Source organism: Salmo salar, chromosome ssa16 (genome assembly GCF_905237065.1).
Source record: "Salmo salar chromosome ssa16, Ssal_v3.1, whole genome shotgun sequence".
In the NCBI taxonomy this organism is placed as follows: Eukaryota; Metazoa; Chordata; class Actinopteri; order Salmoniformes; family Salmonidae; genus Salmo; species Salmo salar.
Window position 1 is genome coordinate 93,437,684 of NC_059457.1, and position 6,000 is coordinate 93,443,683.

The 6,000-nt window shown below is 45.1% G+C and overlaps 1 pseudogene across 1 annotated transcript in view; it reads right to left on the bottom strand.

Annotated features, from left to right (window-relative positions):
- LOC106593454 (RNA-binding protein 26-like) overlaps positions 1-5,695 on the bottom strand; it is a 42,230-nt pseudogene extending 36,535 nt beyond the window's left edge. Inside the window, exons 1-4 of the transcript XR_006759612.1 lie at positions 5,249-5,695; positions 4,830-4,948; positions 4,377-4,525; positions 3,101-3,189 (exon numbers count right to left, since the gene is read on the bottom strand). The product of XR_006759612.1 is annotated as an RNA-binding protein 26-like (transcript). The remainder of the gene's footprint in view (positions 1-3,100; positions 3,190-4,376; positions 4,526-4,829; positions 4,949-5,248) is intronic.
- Between the last annotated feature and the right edge of the window lie 305 nt (positions 5,696-6,000).

The following is a 6,000-nucleotide window of genomic DNA, read 5'->3' on the forward strand; positions in this document are numbered from 1 at the left end:
ATATACTATAGCCTTTATAACCCTATAGCCTTTTATAACCCTGTAGCCTATATATCCCTATATAACCCTATAGCCTATATAACCCTATAGCCTATATAACCCTATGGCCTATATAACCTGTGCCTATATAACCCTATATAACCCTATAGCCTATATAACCCTATAGCCTATATAACCCTTATAGCCTAGCCTATATAACCCTATATAACCCTATAGCCTATATAACCCTATATAACCCTATAGCCTATATAACCTATAGCCTATATAACCCTATAGCCTATATAACCCTATAGCCTTTATAACCCTATAGCCTATATAACCCTATATAACCCTATAGCCTATATAAACCTATAGCCTATATAACCCTATAGCCTATATAACCCTATAGCCTTTATAACCCTATAGCCTATATAACCCTATATAACCCTATAGCCTATATAACCCTATAGCCTATATAACCCTATAGCCTATATAACCCTATAGCCTATATAAACCTATATAACCCTAGAGCCTATATAACCCTATAGCCTATATAACCCTATATAACCCTACAGCCTATATAACCCTATAGCCTATATAACCCTATATAACCCTACAGCCTATATAACCCTACAGCCTATATAACCCTATAGCCTATATAACCCTATAGCCTATATAACCCTATATAACCCTATAGCCTATATAACCCTATAGCCTATATAACCCTATATAACCCTATAGCCTATATAACCCAATATAACCCTATAGCCTATATAACCCTATGAGCCTATATAACCTATACCTTAACCTATAGCCTATATAACCCTATAGCCTATATAACCTATAGCCTATATAACCTATAGCCTAAATAACCCTAGAGCCTATATAACCTATAGCTATATAACCTATATAACCCTATAGCCTATATAACCCTACAGCCTATATAACCCTAGCCTATATAACCCTACAGCCTATATAACCCTATAGCCTATATAACCCTATATAACCCTATAGCCTATATAACCCTAGAGCCTATATAAACCTATAGCCTATATAAACCTATATAACCCTATAGCCTAAATAACCCAATATAACCCTAAATAACCCTATAGCCTAAATATCTGGGGGGCTGTAGTTCCCACTGACCTGCCGTCTCTGCTGTAGTTCACACTGACCTGCTGTAGTTCACACTGACCTGCTGTAGTTCACACTGACCTGCCGTCTCTGCTGTAGTTCACACTGACCTGCTGTAGTTCACACTGACCTGCCGTCTCTGCTGTAGTTCACACTGACCTGCTGTAGTTCACACTGACCTGCTGTAGTTCACACTGACCTGCTGTAGTTCACACTGACCTGCCGTCTCTGCTGTAGTTCACACTGACCTGCTGTAGTTCACACTGACCTGCCGTCTCTGCTGTAGTTCACACTGACCTGCCGCTGTAGTTCACACTGACCTGCTGTAGTTCACACTGACCTGCCGTCTCTGCTGTAGTTCACACTGACCTGCTGTAGTTCACACTGACCTGCCGTAGTTACACTGACCTGCCGTAGTTCCACTGACCTGCCGCTCTGCTGTAGTTCACACTGACCTGCTGTAGTTCACACTGACCGCCTCCTGCTGTAGTTCACACTGACCTGCAGTCTCTGCTGTAGTTCACACTGACCTGCCGTAGTTCACTGACCTCTGTAGTTCACACTGACCTGCCGTCTCCGCTGTAGTTCACACTGACCTGCTGTAGTTCACACTAGACCTCTCTGCTGTGGTTCACACTGACCTGCCGTCTCTGCTGCTTAGTTCACACTTTGACCTGCCGAGTTCACACTGACCTGCTGTAGTTCCAACTGACCTGCTGTAGTTCACACTGACCGCCCTGTAGTTCACACTGACCGCCGTAGTTCACACTGACCTGCTGTAGTTCACACTTTGACCTGCCGTCTCTGCTGTAGTTCACACTGACCTGCTGTAGTTCACACTGACCTGCCGTCTCTGCTGTAGTTCACACTGACCTGCTGTAGTTCACACTGACCTGCTGTAGTTCACACTGACCTGCCGTCTCTGCTGTAGTTCACACTGACCTGCTGTAGTTCACACTGCCTCTCTCGCCGTCTCTGCTGTAGTTCACACTGACCTGCTGTAGTTCACACTGACCTGCCGTCTCTGCTGTAGTTCACACTGACCTGCCGTCTCTGCTGTAGTTCACACTGACCTGCTGTAGTTCACACTGACCTGCCGTCTCTACTGTAGTTCACACTGACCTGCTGTAGTTCACACTGACCTGCAGTCTCTGCTGTAGTTCACACTGACCTGCTGTAGTTCACACTGACCTGCTGTAGTTCACACTGACCTGCCGTCTCTGCTGTAGTTCACACTGACCTGCCGTCTCTGCTGTAGTTCACACTGACCTGCTGTAGTTCACACTGACCTGCTGTAGTTCACACTGACCTGCCGTCTCCGCTGTAGTTCACACTGACCTGCTGTAGTTCACACTGACCTGCCGTCTCTGCTGTAGTTCACACTGACCTGCCGTCTCTGCTGTAGTTCACACTGACCTGCCGCTCTGCTGTAGTTCACACTGACCTGCCGTCTCTGCTGTAGTTCACGCACTGACCTAGCCACGTCTCTGCTGTAGTTCACACTCGACCTGCCATCTCCAGCTGTAGTTCACCCTGACCTGCTAGTAGTTCTTACACTCGACCTGCTGTAGTTCCCACTGACCTGCCGTCTCCGCTGTAAATTCAGCACTGGACCTGCGGTGAGTTCACGTACCTGCCGTAGTTCACATGATTCCTCGTAGTTCACATTGTTGCTAGTTCACCTGACCTGCCGTCTCTGCTGTAGTTCACACTGACCTGCCTCTCTGCTGTAGTTCACACTGACCTCTGCTAGTTCACACTGACCTGCTGTAGTTCACACTGACCTGCCGTCTCTGCTGTAGTTCACACTGACCTGCCGTCTCTGCTGTAGTTCACACTGACCTGCCGTCTCTGCTGTAGTTCACACTGACCTGCCGTCTCTGCTGTAGTTCACACTGACCTGCCGTCTCTGCTGTAGTTCACACTGACCTGCCGTCTCTGCTGTAGTTCACACTGACCTGCCGTCTCTGCTGTAGTTCACACTGACCTGCCGTCTCTGCTGTAGCGGGAGCTGGATGGGGGGCTGTAGTTTACTCTCCTGGAGAACTTCTTGTCCCGGTCCTCATCACGACTTGGCTGGAAAAACACAAGTGTAAATGTACAAATATCCCACTTCCTGTTTACAAAGAATACTATTGGACAACAGATCTCTACTGTCAGACTGTGGTGCCAGATATGTGGAGGCACTAAACTCTACCACAGCTTTCTATATAAGGAAGGAAGGAAGGAAGGTAAGGTAAGGAAGGAAGGTAAGGAAGGTAAGGAAGGTAGGGTAAGGAAGGTAAGGTAAGTAGGAAAGGAAGGTAGGTAAGTAGGAAAGGAAGGTAGGTAGGAAAGGAAGGTAGGAAGGTAGGAAAGGAAGGAAGGTAAGGTAAGTAGGAAAGGAAGGTAGGTAAGTAGGAAAGGAAGGTAGGTAGGAAAGGAAGGTAGGAAAGGAAGGTAGGAAGGTAGGAAAGGAAGGAAGGTAAGGAAGGTAAGGTAAGTAGGAAAGGAAGGTAGGTAAGTAGGAAAGGAAGGTAGGTAGGAAAGGAAGGTAGGAAAGGAAGGTAGGAAGGTAGGAAAGGAAGGAAGGTAAGGAAGGTAAGGAAGGTAAGGAAGTTAGTAAGGTAAGGAAGGAAAGGAAGGAAGTAAGGTAAGGAAGGAAAGGAAGGAAGTAAGGTAAGGAAGGAAAGGAAGGAAGTAAGGTAAGGAAGGAGAGGAAGGAAGTAAGGTAAGGAAGGAGAGGAAGGAAGTAAGGTAAGGAAGGAGAGGAAGGAAGTAAGGTAAGGAAGGAGAGGAAGGAAGTAAGGTAAGGAAGGAGAGGAAGGAAGTAAGGTAAGGAAGGAGAGGAAGGAAGTAAGGTAAGGAAGGAGAGGAAGGAAGTAAGGTAAGGAAGGAAAGGAAGGAAGTAAGGTAAGGAAGGAGAGGAAGGAAGTAAGGTAAGGAAGGAGAGGAAGGAAGTAAGGTAAGGAAGGAGAGGAAGGAAGTAAGGTAAGGAAGGAGAGGAAGGAAGTAAGGTAAGGAAGGAGAGGAAGGAAGTAAGGTAAGGAAGGAGAGGAAGGAAGTAAGGTAAGGAAGGAGAGGAAGGAAGTAAGGTAAGGAAGGAAGTAAGGTAAGGAAGGAAGTAAGGTAAGGAAGGAGAGGAAGGAAGTAAGGTAAGGAAGGAAGTAAGGTAAGGATCTCTGGAGGCACTAAACTCTTCCACAACTGTTTCCTGTAGCATCCGTTAAAGTAAACATGCCCTTTAAGTGTTGGTGCCTTTAAAACATGACTTAGCCAGTCACCTCATCTTTCCTCTGGTCGTCTTTGTCCGTCCTGGTCAGGTGTAGCTCCGTTTTGGCCGCGGACGCTGGCTGATGGTCCTGCTGCTGATGAGGTAGGTAGCTTTTGGAGTTGACAGCTTCAAACAATCTATCGACAAAGGTCTGCGTCTCTGGGAGAAGACAGGAGGGAACGAGGGGTGGGTGGATGAGGGGAGGAGGACAAGGGCATGACTAGTGGGCTGACACCGACACATTTCATATTAGGTAACTAACGATTATCGGTCACTGTGTAGTGTTCCAAATGGAACACTATTACCAATATAGCGCACTACTTTTAACCAAAGTAATGCACTATAAAAGACAATAGGATACATCCTCAATCACAGTCAGTCAAAAGTACCTCGGCTTTTCTTGACTTGAGACACCATCACTTGTTGTCACAACTATAACAAAATGTGGTTTAAGTAACGTTACCTTTCTGTAGAAATACATCCAACTGGTCGATACACAGGGCTTTGAGTTCAGTCTCACTTTTGTCTTTCTTCACCAAGGCAACGACGTATTTAGCGAGGGCAGAAGGATCTGCATCACAACTAGACAGGGAAAGTGTCAACACAAAACCACACAGTTTAACCAGCCAACTCTTAACTATACAACAACAAACTACCTACAATTATATGTTTACCATACCAAGAAAACCAATCGATTACAAATTTAAATCAACTATAAACTGCTATTTTATTTGAAATATCTAGCCACACGATAATAATGTTTCTATTTAACTAGCTAGTCAGTTAGCATCCAACGATGCTAGCCTCGTCGTCTTCAGTCATGTTGTTGCAAGCTAATGTTGCTAACGTTAGCCATCCGAGTTAGCTTATATGGCTACTTACATGGGTTCGAGTGTTTTGAAAAGCCACGTTTTCAAGGAATCTAAGTTTTCAATGATCATTTTTTTTTGTGTTGAGACACCGGTCAACTTGTCTTCCGTTCAGTAGCCAGAGTTAATTGTCCGTCGGTAACGGCTCCGTTTCTTAACGACGAGATACTGTTATGTCCGAGCTAACGTTAGCTGTTAGTTACCGCCTTCTCTCTCAAACCTGCATGACTAACTCAACACAAAGGCCCGACGACTTGTTGTAGCTGGCTATTTTGTCTTGACTGTGTTTCTTGGTTTTTTGTTGTTGTTGAAATTCTTTGCAATACAAAGGAGGGGGAAAGATAATTTGTTGACTGTAAAAGTATTTAACTAGTTTGAATGTTCAGGCAGTGCAGGCCTTCCCTCATTGCAAAATAACTGGAGAATATTTACTCCCCTGTACTCTCGCTGACAGATATCGCGAGAATAACAACGGACATGTCACATTGTAACTTTGGTGGATTTGGTCTTTTTTACTAGGACCTCAAATAGCCGCTGCAAAAGCATCAGCTACTCTTCCTGGGGTCCACACGAAACATGACCTAATACATTTACACATTTACATTTAGTCATTTAGCAGATGCTCTTATCCAGAGCGACTTACAGTAGTGAATTGCATACATTTCATACAATTTATTTTCCATACGGGTCCCCCGTGGGAATCGAACCCACAACCCTGGCATGCTCTACCAACTTAGCCACACGGGACCGTACATAGTACATAAC